This window comes from Cervus elaphus, chromosome 3 (assembly GCF_910594005.1).
Source record: "Cervus elaphus chromosome 3, mCerEla1.1, whole genome shotgun sequence".
Taxonomy (NCBI): Eukaryota; Metazoa; Chordata; class Mammalia; order Artiodactyla; family Cervidae; genus Cervus; species Cervus elaphus.
The window spans coordinates 37122614-37138170 of NC_057817.1; positions in this window are offsets into that span (position 1 = coordinate 37122614).

Here is a 15557-nt window from a genome sequence, read left to right on the forward strand (position 1 = left end):
CCTGGGAAAGACTGAAGGCAGGAGGAGAAGGGGATGACAGAGGATGAAATGGCTGGATGGCATCACCGGCTCGATGGACATGAGTTTGAGCAAGTTCCGGGAGTTGATGATGGACAGGGAGGCCAGGCGTGCTGTAGTCCATGGGGTTGCAGAGAGTTGGACACGACTGAGTGACTGAACTGAACTGAACTTTGTTTTTAATTGGAGGATAATTGCCTTACAATGTTGTTTTGGTTTTTGCCATACATCAGCATGATTCAGCCATAGGTATACACATGTTCCCACCCTCATGAAGCTCCCTCCCCAGCTACAACTTTTAAAATAATAGTTTAAAGTCCTCAAAACACCACCAATGCCTTAGAGTGTCCTGAGAGCTTCAACACTGAGGCAGTTTTACAAATTGCTAAAGAAGTAGCTCCATCCATACCTTTTGACACTTCGATTTCTTCAACAGGAAACGTGTTTCTCAACAGGAAGGCAGCATTTGAATGTATTTCATGGAAATAGCATACCATCATACAGTTGGTCAAATAATTACAATCACTGTGTACTTGGCACATGCCTCCAACTACACTAGACACAGGGAAGAAAGAGAGGCAAGATGCCCAAGCCCTTTAATCACCACTGACAAAGAATCATGAAAAAGGAGTAGATGCTGAGAATGAGCACGCCCTGGGTCATGGGGTGCACGAGGGGCCAGATGCAGCTAGAAGAGATGAACAGACTCTCGCTGTGACCTTTCCCCAAGGACATTACTTCTGAGCTGAGTCTGAAGGCATGAATGCAATTTCATCAGGTAAGCAAGTCAAGAAAGTACACGCCAGGCAAGAACCATCAGGCAAAGACATGACAGCAAGAAAACCTCAGCACAGTCAAGGAGTGTCAAGTAGTTTGGAAGGAGAGAGGATCAGGATATGGGGTTGGAATGTTAGGAAGAAACCATATCATAAAGACCCTTGTGTGTCCTTGTAAGGAGCTTGGGCTTCAGTTAGTGATTCCAAAAGTTTGAGTTTTTTTAATCTTTCTATTCTAACTAGATTATGAGGAAACCCAAAGAATAAGTCCTTGATACAGAAAATTAGAATAGATTTTATATGCTGAAATTCAGTTTAAGGTCAAACAGTGGTAAATATTAGGCTGTTTGGGTAAACATATGGTATAAATAGAAATACAAATATAAAGGGCTTCTCCAGCGGCTCAGTGGTAAAAGAATCTGCCTGCACCCTTAGGAGATCCAGGTTTGATCCATGGATTGGGAAGATCCCACCTGAAGAAGGAAATGGCAACCCACTCGGATATTCTTGCCTGGAGAATTCCATGGACAGAGGAGCCTGGCAGGCTACAGTCCATAAGGTTACAAAGAATCTGATATGACTGAGTGACTAAACAACAAACAAATATAAAAGTATAGGCACACAGTTTAAAACAGAGATTGATAGGTAACAGTTGCAATCATAGCAGCTTCAGCACCCAGCTGATTTCTGTATTTTCTAGTTTGTGCAGAATCAAGAAAAATCCTGGTTCAGATAGCTTAGGAACTTCAAATCATAGCAGGGTTGTTTTTGTTTGGGGTCTGGTTTGGTTTGCCCCCAAGACTTTACTTTGCAATCTCAGGCTAATCCTGAGATAAATGGATCCTCAAAGCACTAGAATAAGGAAGAACAAATACTGACTCCATATCTGTCTCTTTGATTTTAAACTTTGTATTCTATTGCTTTTGCTTAGAGTTAAGAATGTTGCCTATGGCCTAAAATATACAGGACAGCCCATTCTCAAAGCTCTGGCCTTTCAGGGTGTAGTACTTTTCCATCCAGAGGAGATAAAAGTTGCAAAACAGAGAACAACATGTCTCTTCTTAGAGGTTTATAGGAACACGTGTGACCTGATCCAAGTGGACAAAGGATTCCTACACCAAGAAGCTTGCAACAGCTAAACCTGAACCACTCACTCACCTTGCTTTTAAAAATACTTCCCTGAAACACTTCAGGGAATTTGGGAGTTTTAGGGCATGAGCAGTGGAAGTGAGAAATAGATTTAAGGGACTAGATCTGACAGACAGAGTGCCTGATGAACTATGGACGAAGGTTCATGACATTGTACAGGAGACAGGGATCAAGATCATCCGCGAGAAAAAGAAATGCAAAAAAGGCAAAATGGCTGTCTGAGGAGGCCTTACAAATAGCTGTGAAAAGAAGGGAAGTGAAAAGCAAAGGAGAAAAGGAAAGATATACCCATTTGAATGCAGAGTTCCAAAGAATAGCAAGGAGAGATAAGAAAGCCTTCCTCACTGATCAATGCAAAGAAATAGAGGAAAACAATAGAATGGGAAAGACTAGAAATCTCTTCAAGAAAATTAGAGATACCAAGGAACCATTTCATGCAAAGATGGGCTCAATAAAGGACACAAATTGTGTGGACCTAACAAAAGCAGAAGATATTAAGAGGTGGCAAGAATACACAGAAGAACTGTACAAAAAAAAGATCTTCATGACCCAGATAATCACGATGGTGTGATCACTCACCTAGAGCCAGACATCCTGGAATGTGAAGTCAAGTGGGCCTTAGGAAGCATCATTATGAACAAAGCTAGTGGAGGTGATGGAATTCCAGTTGAGATATTTCAAATCCTAAAAGATGATGCTGTGTAAGTGCTGCACTCAATATGCCAGCAAATTTGGAAAACTCAGCAGTGGCCACAGGACTGGAAAAGGTCAGTTTTCATTCCAATCCCAAAGAAAGGCAATGCCAAAGAATGTTCAAACTACTGCACAGTTGCACTCATCTCATACACTAGCAAAGTAATGCTCAAAATTCTCCAAGCCAGGCTTCAATAGTATGTGAACTGTGAACTTCCAGATGTTCAAGCAGACTTTAGAAAAGGCAGAGAACCAGCGATCAAATTGCCAACATCCATTGGATTGTAGAAAAAGGAAGAGTTCCAGAAAAACATCTACTTCTGCCTCATTGACTACATCAAAGCTTTTTGACTGTGTAGATCACAATAAACTGTGGCAAATTCTTCAAGAAGTGGGAATACCAGACCACCTGAGCTTCTTCCTGAGAAATCTGTATGCAGGTCAAGAAGCAACAGTTAGAACCGTACATGGAACAAGAGACTGGTTCCAAATTCAGAAAGGAGTACGTTAAAGTTGTATATTGCCACCCTGCTTATTTAACTTCTATGCAGAGTACATCATGCAAAATGTCAGGCTGGATGAAGCACAAACTAGATTCAAGATTGCCAGGAGAAATATCAGTAATCTCAGATATGCAGATGACACCACCCTTATGACAGAAAGTGAAGAGAAAATAAAGAGCCTCTTGATGAAAGTGAAAGAGGAGAGTAAAAAAAGTTGGCTTAAAGCTCAACTTTCAGAAAACTAAGATCATGGCATCCGGTCTTATCACTTCATGGCAAATAGATGGGGAAATAGTGGAAACAGTGGCTGACTTTCTTTTTGGGGGCTCCAAAATCACTGCAGATGGTGATTGCAGCCATGAAATTAAAAGATGCTTACTCCTTGGAAGGAAAATTATGACCAACCTAGACAGCATATTAAAAAGCAGAGACATTACTTTGCCAACAAATGCCCGTCTATTCAAGGCTATGGTTTTTCCAGTGGTCATGTATGGATGTGAGAGTTGGACTATAAAGAAAGCTGAGCACCAAAGAATTGATGCCTTTGAACTATGGTGTTGGAGGAGACTCTTGAGAGTCGCTTGGACTGCAAGGGGATCCAACCAGTCCATCCTAAAGGAGATCAGTCCTGGGTGTTCATCTGAAGCTGAAACTCCAATACTTTGGCCACCTGATGCGAAGATCTGACTCATTTGAAAAGACCCTGATGCTGGGAAAGATTGAGGGCAGGAGGAGAAGGGGACAACAGAGGATGAGATGGTTGGATGGCATCACGGACTCAATGGACATGAGTTTGGGTGAACTCCTGGAGTTGGTGATGGATAGGGAGGCCTGGCGTGCTGTGATTCATGGGGTAGCAAAGAGTCGGACACGACTGAGCAACTGAACTGAGCTGAACTGAACTGAAGGCATGAGCCACCCATCTCCTTCTTTCATTGTTGTTCATTTGCTTATTCAAGTCTGACTCTCTGCGACCCCTTGGATGCCAGGCTTCCCTGTCCTTCACCATCTCCCGGAGCTTGCTCAAACTCATGTCCATTGAGTCAGTGATCCCATTCATCCACCTCGTCCTCTGCCATCCCCTTCGCCTCCCACCTTCAATCTTTCCCAGCATCAGGGTCTTTTCTAATGAGTTGGCTCTTGGCATCAGGTAGCCAAAGTATTGGAGCTTCAGCTTCAGCATCAGTCCTTCCAATGAATATTCAGGAACCATTTCCTTTAGGATTGACTGGTTTGATCTCCTCGCTGTCCAAGGGACTCTCAAGAGTCTTCTCCAACACCACAGTTCAAAAGCATCAGTTCTTTGGCGATTAACTTTCTTTATAGTTCAACTCTCACATCATATATGACTGCTGGAAAAACCATAGCTCTGACTAGACAGACCTTTATTGGAAAAGTGATATCTCTGCTTTTTAATAAGCTGTCTAGTTTTGTCATAGTTTTTCTTCCAAGGAGCAAATGTCTTTTAATTTCATGGCTACAATCACCATCTGCAGTGATTTTGGAGCCCAAGAAAATAAAGTCTGTCACTGTTTCCATTGTTTCCCCATCTATTTGCCATGAAGGGATGGCACCAGATGCCATGATCTTAGCTCACATGCTGCAACTACTGTAGCTCTCGAGTCTAGAGCCTGCTCCCCAACAAGAGAAGCCCCTGCAATGAGAAACCTGTGCATGCAGCAAAAAGTAGCCACTGCTCACCTCAGCCAGAGAAAGCCCATGCAAAGCAACGAAGACCTAGGCAACCAAAAATTAATGAATTCATTTTTTTTTATTCTTCAGCTATCCCTTTAAACTGTGTGTGTGCATGCACATACATATGGCGGTATGTCTAAAGTAGACTCGTTTCCATCACCTCCATCCCTCTGACCTGACACCACCAAGAGTGAGCAGCAGCCCTTCAAGTAGATTGGCTCTCAGACTGGGGAAAGGACAGAGGGACAATGAAGGGTAGGGGTGGCTAATGGAAGAGGAAAGTGGGAAGAGGGCTCTTCCTTTTTGGTGAAATGTCAGTTAATAAAAGTGGAGGATGTGATGGATGTGGAAAATCACCATTTTTGTAATCATCATAGTAAAGATTGGCTTAATAAAAATTCATCAATGGATGCTCAATCTAGGGGAGAAAGTTTGATGAGGACCCAGATATGCACATATTCTTAGTGTCTTTCCAAGGACTGCAAAGGAAAAATAGTAACTGTACACTCAAGGAAGAAACTGGACAATAGCAAAGTCAGATGACCAGAATTAACGTCATAAGCCTCTGATGTGATGCCCTGAGAAGGATACAGGGCCTCTTTTGTAGTATCCATGCTGGAAATGTACAACTGAATCCAGTCATGACAAAATATCATAAAACTCACATCAAGAAACATTCTATAAAACTAAGGGCCTATACTTCTTTTTTCCTAATCCAACGTGTGAAAAAACAAAGAAAATCTGAAGCATTATTCCAAATTATAGACTAAAGAAATGTAACCACCCCCCCCCCCGCCAAGATACAATCTGTGGTTCTGCATACTATACTGGAGGGGAAAAAAAGAGTCTGCAAGATACACTACTATGACAATTGATAAAAATGGCAAATGAACTACAGATTAGATAACATTATACAAATGTGCAGTTTGCTAGATTTGATAACTGTACTGTGATTACATAAGAGAGCATCCTTGTTCTTAAGAAATACACACTTAAGTATTGAAGAGTAAGAGAGCAGGATATTTACAGCCAGTTCTCAAATGACTCAGGGGAAAAAAAGAATAGTCCTGTGTCTTTGTGTCTGGGTATGCTGAAAGTCAACAGATACAGTAAAAACATTGATAAATCAAATACTATTGTAAGCATAGTATTTATGTAGAACCCAATGAGAAATTGAAGAGCTAAGAGAATTGAAAGTGGTTTTTTCTGAGGAGCAGGACTGGGGAAGGAAGAAGTAAGGAAAAGCTTTGTTGCTTTTCTGTACCGTTTGCTGTTTTCAACCATTTAACAAAAAGTTAAGAATTTCAGAAAAATGACAATTACTGCTCTAAGTATTGAGACAGAGGGACTACAAGTAAGAGAAAGATGTGAGCAGACTATGTTTCAGGAATAAGCCCCAAATGAGTCTAGAGAATGGATTAGAAGGAACTGATGGAAACAGTTTGTTGGAGTTAGAAAGCTTTAATGATTATTCTTCACATTTGTGTTGTACTTTATAACCTACTCTCACTCCATTATCGAATCTGAATCCTCACCATTTAAAAAGGCAATAATTAAACATCAGATCTCAGTGGAAATGAGCATGTAAGTGAGGCATCACACAAAGAAAACATCACAAACCCGACCCCCACTTAAAATCTACAATAAAAATGCCAACAGTCTGCAGCTGCCAGGAAGCTCTGAGGCGCTTGCTGTTTATCAGAGGATCTGCACTGAACTGTATTTTACATGTATCTACTCCGTCTTCTTCCCTCAAGGTCTTTTGAGACTTTATTCTTATCGGAGCAAGCTTCCTGCTGTCCCCAAATGTCTATCGGTTGTCCCATCTTTATCCTCAAGTTACCACACTCCAACACACCCACCTCCTCTACTTTTCCCCAAAAAAGACCAAATGGTCACCACTGGCTTGTTCTCTATTCCCCAGGATCTTTGTTAATCCTCGCGCATTGACCACACTGCAGAAAAAGACTTGGCAAACTTTCCCCAATCCAGAATATTGGTCTCACTCAGGCTACACCCAGTAGCCCCACGCACCCCTCCTGAGCTCAGGGGAGAAGCCATGATTACAGCCACCTCCATCTGGCCTTGGGCAGAGCTCTTTACCTGCAGGGTTTCAGCCACGCTCCCCACAGCCCGTTGGGGTAGGAACTATTGTCCTCTCCACCTAGCTGTGAAGGAAACAAAACTCAGAGAGACCTGGTAGCCAGCCAAGGCCACACAGCTGCTCATTAACAAAGCTAGGTTCAAACCTAGGGTGTGTAACTCGAAAGTTTAGCTTTCATGAGGCGGTAAGTGTGGCACTGTTCTTGGGTGGTCTCCCAGGCCACGTGTCCTTCACTCCCATAGCTTTCACTTAAGGCTGAGTAGAGAGGGGGGTGTTTGTGAAGCCACAGAAGGCCCCAGGCTTAAGGAGCCTCTGCTTCCAGTCAAACCCAGGAGTAATATATTGATCTTATCTTAGCAGTGGCTTGAAGGTACTAACTCAATTCCTGGATTTTAACTAGTGTATAAAAACAGGCCTATTCCTGAAACGCTCTGGTATGAAGCATCTGAGTCAGATTAAACCAGAGCATGTGCCGGGCTATTTTTAGGACAGGGCTGTATATGGGACATAGTTTTCTGGTTATGTCACAACTGTGCAGGTGTGCCTTCTATTCACATTTTGGATAAAAATAGATATGTGTATTGGTGATAGAAAGATAAATGCAATACAGTTTCTGCCCTTGAAGAGTTCCAAGACTAGGTCTAAGGACAGAAAAAGTAGAAAGCAGACCAAAAAGATATACAAAAAAGGGGCATAATGGAGGCAGAGGGACACAGACAGTGGGAACTTAAAACACCTTCACAGCCTGCCTCAATGGTGCAACTGACTTTATCAGGTACGGGCACTGCAAAGACAGAAACAGACAAAAATGGACAGTCCCTGCTCTCAGGATACTTCCATCCACAGCCCAAGAGCACAGTGAGATGCTGAGAGCAGTCAGAAGGGAAGTCATGCTCTCATGGAAGACATATGACAAAACATTTGACTTGCACAGGAGCTGGGGCAAGCTGCCCTGACCGCGAGATGATTCCTGAGCTGAGCGGGGAGAAGAGAGGAGGCAGAGGGTGGAGACCATTACAGACAGAGGCAGCCACTGGGATAAGAGAAAGCACAACCTTTCCAAAACAAGGGAAGAAACTCATGAGACAGATGCGCAGAGAGCAAGGGGGAAGGGGGACAACATGACTGGGGTGAAGCTGCAGGATGTGGCTCGTGATGGTAGGAGATGGGTTGACGAGCTGTAACCATCCATAAGACTCTCACGTCCCCATTTGCCTCATGGGTACCATGTCACTTAGGTAGCTGCCTTTCAATAGCCATGATGGGTAGCAAAAGTATCACAGACAAATGTTCAGACAGGTCATGCAACCTCTTAGTTTCTTCAATTAATAGAAATCAACATTTTGGCCAAGGGAAGTGTTTTAAAATCTTCTCAGTTACATGAAATTTTACAGTGTTGAAAAATCTTCTGACCCTCCTCCTTACCAAATGTTGTGTTTACTCAATCCTGATTGAGAAAATAGAATGATAAACAATTACTACACTTTCAGCCCAGATTTATCTTAGCAGAATGAATCGTAGTAGCATCTATGTACATCCGAAAAAGTATAATTCGTGTATGCATGCCAGGTTTGTGCTTTCTTTCACCTACAGGGCAAAATTTATCATGTATATGGGTTCAAGGACCACTTGTAAAAAAGACTTCATGGCCCATAGCTCAGAAACCACCAGTCTAGATAAAGTCTAGGGTCCGTCCTTTTCAGGTTTGAAATTCTGATTTTATCATTACTTCAATGAAAGTGGCCTTAACCTTTCCATTTAATGGAGCAAATGGCAGGAATAACTTCTCTTTTGGCCAACACTGAGTCCAAAGTCTTCTTTTGGATCAAAAAACCAGTTGAGAAAATCTGCTGAAGTTGACCGTGATTTAGCAAGATTCTAAACATGTGTGCTCTGCGGCTAATTAACAACTCTCTTTAATGTGCTTTTTAAGCTTCCGGAACCTCTTAACCTCAGCTGTTCTGAACCTTGATGTCATCAGTCTTGATCTCTCCATGTTCAAATTTTCTGTGTGGGTTTTGCTTCCAGACAGGCCCTTTTCACATAAGGGCCCCAAGAGCTCTGGGCTGGCAACCTCTGGTATTGTAACTCTAGAGAAGATCTAGTTTCATATTTCCAGTAGTTCCCATAAAAACCCCCAAATGGAGTCTCTCCAACATGGATTATGCCTTGCGCCACTTCCCGAACCAATCATTGTAGCCAAGAAGATGGAATTCACTGATTGTTCAAGCCAAGTGCCACAACCCAGGACTTAAAAGAGTGGAGAGGTGCATGGGTTCCCAAAGGAAAACCAAAGAGAAGGCAATTAAGTGAATACTCAGTAACAAAAACAGCATCTTTTATGTCCTTCTGGACTTAGTTTTCTGCTGCAAATGACAGAAACCCAATTTATCTAGTTTTACTGAAAGAGAGTTCTAATTGACTCATAGAACTAAAACCTCTAATAGTAGTTTGACTTCTGGCATGGCTAGAATCAGAGATTTAATAATAATAGAATTCCCAGTCTCTCTCTCTCCTTCCCTCCCGTGCTTTCTCCAAATGGAAGTCTATGTTCTCCCCCAGCAAGACCTGAGGTGCATGATCTTAGCTCCTGAACTTTCCAAAGGAGAGTGGTCCTCTCTTTCCTTCCATATCAGGCTTCAGGAAGGGCTCATAATAGCGCCCCTGACGTCACAGGTCCATGAGTGACAAGTCACCTTGACCAGGCCTTACATGAGCTACTCTGCCTGAAAAGCTTTGAGTTCTTACAGTAATAATCTGAGTAAACACATCACTTACCACCATCAGACACTATTCTAAACAGTTCATGTGTGTTCTCTCAGTAGAAACCTTAGCACACAAGACAGGTGTTCTCATTATCCCCCGTTGACAATGTCATGTTAATTTCTGCTGTTCAGCAAAGTGATTCAGTTATACATATATATGTACGTTATTTTTCATATTCTTTTCCATTATGGTTTATCACAGGATATTGAATATAGTTCCCTGTGCTGCATGTAGAATCTTGTTGTTTCTACATCCTATGTATAATAGTCTGCATCTGCTAAACCCCAACTCCCAATCCATTCCTCCCCCAGCCCTGTCGCCCTTGGCAACCAACCACAAGTCTGTTCCCTATGTCTGTAACAGTGTGTTTTGACACCACAGTGAGAATATAGACTAGTTCCATCACTCTCAGTCAATCCTCATCCCTCACACCCAGCCCCTGACAATGATCCATTCTCTGTTGCTATAGTTATAAATACATATTTTTGAAAACATCATATAAATGGAATCATAAATTATGCAACTACGAGACTGGCTTCTATCACTCAGCATAATGCCTTTGGGATTCACCGAAGTGGCTGTATATATTAATAGTTTGTTCCTTTTTATTGCTAAGTAGTATTCCTTTGAATGGAGGCTTACTCATTCACCCATGGAAGGGCATTTGAAGTGTCTCCCATGATGGGTGATTATGAATAGAGGTGTCCCCTATTTTGTGTGAACATAAAATGGCAACCCACTCAAGTACTCTTGCCTGGAAAATTCCATGGACAGAGGAGCCTGGTAGGCTACAGTCTATGGGGTCACAAAGAGTCGGACATGATTGAGAGACTTCATTTTCTCAAGTCTTATCATGGCTAAATACCTAACAGAGGGATAGCGAGTCCTATGATAAATGTATCAAATAATATAAAATAAAAATAATTGTAAGAAATTGGCAAACTATTTTCCATTACTCCAAAACAAGTGATGCTATGGAAATGGCTCTTCTAGTGCCTCAGAGCTCACCCATCTAAAAGCAAAGCAAAAGAGTATCCTTTTCTGAAGGAAGCAGCCATTAATAATTTGTTTTACTCAGTGCTTCTGCCTTCTCCCAGCTGTGAGAATTCACCCTGGGGGAAAGCAAGTGCTCTGTGCCTTGTTATACCAAAGTTGGGCTGACTTTGTATTGAGCTTAGACAGCTAAGGTTGGAGCACTATCTGGGTTCACAGCATTAAGCAAAGCCTAGAATGGTGCAGTGGGAGACTGGCCGGCTTTCTGCCCACGCCTGAGGTTCTTCAGCACAGCACTGCATATGCATGAAGCAATTAGCAGGGACAACACCTGAACTGACCTTCCAAACTGTATCGTGGAAAAAGAAGCAGATAAAATGTGACAATCCTCTAGCACTTCTGCTTGTTGGTTCTTCTCTTCTGATGGGTCTGAGCACCTGAAACAATCCCTGCAGTCTGAATCTTTGAGAATTAAAATTAGCTAGCATCCAACCCACCCTCTTATGGAACCCATCAGCGATTGCACACAGGAATTTAACCAAATCCTAGGAAAAACTTTCCACTAATCACAGAAAAAGTCACACTTTACTTACAGTATTTTAACACATCCCACTGTGTTAAACCCAGTGGAATGATAGTTATATAAAGGATACATGTACATTTCAGAGGTAACATTTTATAACTTTTCTAAATTTATTTTTTCCAATTTAAATTCTATAATAGCATAGCTTTAAATCACTCCTAGGACAATTATAAAATAGAAAAATTGATATATATGTAAAGGGCATAATGGATCAAGGATCATATCAGACAAACCTATAATTTTAAGAATTATGGTGAATGATAAGTAGCAATTGGAGAACCTCAGAAGGCTTTCCAGCCTATCTTGGATGACCACCCAAAAGTTTCATTGCTCAGGCAAACATTTTGTCTCTGCAAGTCTGGAAAAACTGAACTGGAACTCCTAGGGCAATATGATTTCCTCCTTCTCTCAGGATATTTAGCACTTCTGGTCCCTACCAGAAATCAGAAGTTTAGAGATCCTACAACAGCTAAAACCCAACAATGAAGTGGCCACTCCTATCATCAAGTGACAGCTTGTCTAGTCCCTTACCCCTCCCCTAAAATGTCTAGACACAGCTGCCTAGCCGTCCTGAAGTTTCTCCCTACTTCTGCTTTCCCCTTTCCCTCCTCTGAAAAGGAACCAGGGCTAGGAGTTCCATTCTTTTCTTTCTTTTAAGTTCTCTAGAATGTAAATAGTAGGTGGGTATTTGTGGTCACCCTCATTTGAAATGCTCTCTCCTTCCCCTAAAGGTACTATACAGTATACGAAATTGAGGAGTAATAAAGGATACATATTTTTCTATTTACCAACTTTGTATTATTCAAAATAAAGTAGTGCTAACTTTGAAATGTCCCAGTCAAGAACCACAAATAGCTCCACCTGAGTACTTTTGTAAATTTTTATTCTATCTTTAGGTCTCTGTGACTTCTTAAGTATGCAAAAGTGGTGTGAATTACTCATTGAAATTTGAAATGGTAATTTTTAGTCACCAAATAGGAATGAAAAATAAAAATGATTGCTTCAAGATCCTACAAGATGTTTTGCTGTAATTACATACCAGGTTTAGTAATGGTCAAGTCTGACACATCCATTCCAGCATTCTGTTCAAATTAATTGAGGCAAAATATTTGTGGGTCTTTTCCCTCTTTTCGCCTCTGGAAATTTATAATTCAAAAGAATGAAAGGGGCCTGATTGTTAACTAAAGAGAGTTCACTAGGTTGCCTTTTTGGAGTGTTTCCATTGTTAAAGCTGCATAGCCACAAATTACTGTTACTTGTTACCTTCAGTAAAGTTACCTGGTGATCAAGCTGCACTGAGAGAGGTTATTTTTATATAATGCCATAGGGCATATGCATAGAAGTTTTCCACATTTAATATTATGTAACAGAAAGCCATTAGCACTAGTTCCAAATGAATCCTTTTGTTTAACCAATTTCTAAAGAACTCATCTTTTAAATGTACCAGCTGCCTTGTATAGTTGAACAATTATGATTCTCAGAGGTCACTGTGTGAACCACAAAAATAGCAATGTGATGGTTAAGAGCAGTTCGATTTCTTATTTTCCTTATATGCCTTCTTTCTGGTGTAAAAGCATTAAGGAATTTTGACATAATGATAAGCTGCTATTTAAAGTCCCCACTTGTGAGACTGGAATGCAGTGCATTCAGAAGAAATGTACACACTATACATTCACTCTGGTTGAGAGCCCACAACAGACAGCGTTGTTCAAAAGTGGGAAGCAATTCATGTTTAAGATTTCTGTGACCTTGATTACATTGACTGTGGAGGTGATTATCAGAAAAATTTGATAATATCTTTGAGGCTCTTATAGGGTCTTATAGGAAGCAAAATATGCTGGTGATAACTAAAAACATTTGATTGCTATCCAGATGTTTTGTTCTGGTAATGCCAAACATCTGGATGTTAAGAAACATTTGGACAATTGAATGCATTTTTAAAGTTGGGGTTTTTTAATGTGAGTTTATGTTTGCTATCGTGGCCATGGCTGCCTAGTCAACATCAGAACGTGACTGTTTTGTAGTTTTATATCATAATTCTAGAACATAATCTCAAAGGTATATCTGGAAGAGATTTCTTTCCCAGGTAGAATCCTCTTGGATTTCTGAAGAAATTGCATCCAGTTGTATAAGGGATGTTTATAAGAAAACTACATGGATGAGTGATCATTATCCAATTAAGTTGATGTTTTACAGGAGGGACCTTGCAAAGCCAAGGTTACACATCACGATGGAATTGAAGGAAACTTAATCTCAATTCAAGGAACTGGAAAGTGATCCAAAGGGTTATAAAGATTCATAGGACAACCCTATCACCTAAAACAAGCAAAACACATAGAATGAAATTGTCACTAAGGGAAATCACTATAAAAATTGATGAAAAATATTGATCTCCTTGGAATTACAGTTATGGAAGTAAAGCTGTATTTGATCTAAAGATATACTGAACAAACAGAATCAAACAGAAGTTTGAAGCAATTAAAAGATGTTAGAGCTATGTTAGAAGATAACATTTCTTATGTTTAAAGAAAACAGTTGATGAGAATAGGAAAACGTTGTCCCATTTGTGTCCTTCCTTAGTTCTCTGGAGAAATTTTTATGCCTCTTATATATTCAATTAAATACTTGTTTCTTCTAAAAATATCCCAAAACTAAGCAGTCAAGATCTTAGCTTTGTGATTGTTGACAAAGAAAGATAAAACATCTCCATTCTGCCTTCTAAGTGCCTCCAGGAACTTTTTTCTAAGTTTGTCTATCTAGACCAAAAAGTAATACAAATTAACAAAAGCCTCCAACAGTTCCTATATCAGTTACTTATTTACTTAACATACACTTAGTAAACATATACTATAAGCAAAACATCTTGCTAAAGGAAAAGGGAAGGGAAGGGATGAGATACAATGAGAATATGAGATACAATGTCCCAAGCACTGTGCCAGACATTTTATATCTGTGTGGCTATTTGAAGACATGATTACTACCTTCAACAAGTTTGCAATATAGTAAAAAGGAGCTACAAGTACTCTACCCACAATCCAGGGCAGAATGTGAGCAGCACTACAAGACAAACACCAACCAAATTGCCTATAACAGCAGTGAGGAAGAAACCATTTTCAATGAAAGTGAAGTCGCTCAGTCATGTCCGACTCTTTGTGACCCTGAGGACTGTAGCCTACCAGGCTCCTCCATCCATGGGATTCTCCAGGCAAGAATACTGGAGTGGGTTGCCATTTCCTTCTCCAGGGGATCTTCCCAACCCAGGGATCGAACCCAGGTCTCCCACACTGCAGGCAGACACTTTACCCTCTGAGCCACCAGGGAAGCTTTCAACTGGGGAGGTCAAGAAATACTACTCATTGAAGAATAGCTGGTATTTCAATAGGAGTAGATAATATTGGTGGGCAGAAGTTGAGGGAGCTAGAGGTTAGCATATAAAGCTATGGGATGTAAAGTATAGAACAGGAGAGGAATGGAAAGTGAGCACAAATAAGCACAGCTGAACTGATGCATCAGGTACACCAGTGCCTCCCAAACATGTCAAACCAAAAGAATTACTTGTGTGTATGTGCATGTACCTACGGAGAACAAACATTGATTCCTCAGCACCATTTAAACTTTTTTATTCAGAAGTTCCAGAATACATTTTTGGCAAATATTTTTTTTCTTTAAATAAGCACTCAAAGTGATTGTTGATATCCAGTAAGTTTGGGGAACACTGGAATGTGAGGCATAGAATTGAGGATGGCCTTGCATTTGGCTCTTATTTAGAAGACAATCCATTGGCAAGTGAGACTTCTCACTTCTCAGGCCAGTAAGCAAAATATTTCTGAATTTTTTTTTGTCTTTATCCTTCTGACTCTTAAATCACATTTTTATAATTGAAGTATAATTGAAATGCAATGCTGCATTAATTATGGCTGTACAGCAAAGTGATTCAGTTATATATGCACTTCTTAATGTTCTTTTACATTGTTGATATTGAATATAGTTCCCTGTGCTATACAGTAGGACCTTATTGTTTATCCACCCTATATATAAAAGCTTACATCTTCTAACCCTAACCTCCCACTCCATTCCTCCTCCAGCCCCCTCCACCTCAGCAACCCCCAGGCTGTTCTCTATGTCCCTGTTAAATCACATTCTTTAAGACCTTAAAGAACCCAGGCCTATCAGATAGATGCGACACAAGGCCCCCACATGCCTGCATTGAGCAGCTAAGGGACTGTGAAGTGTGAGTGCCCACAGGCCAAACAGGAGGCTGCTGCTGCGTTATGTGC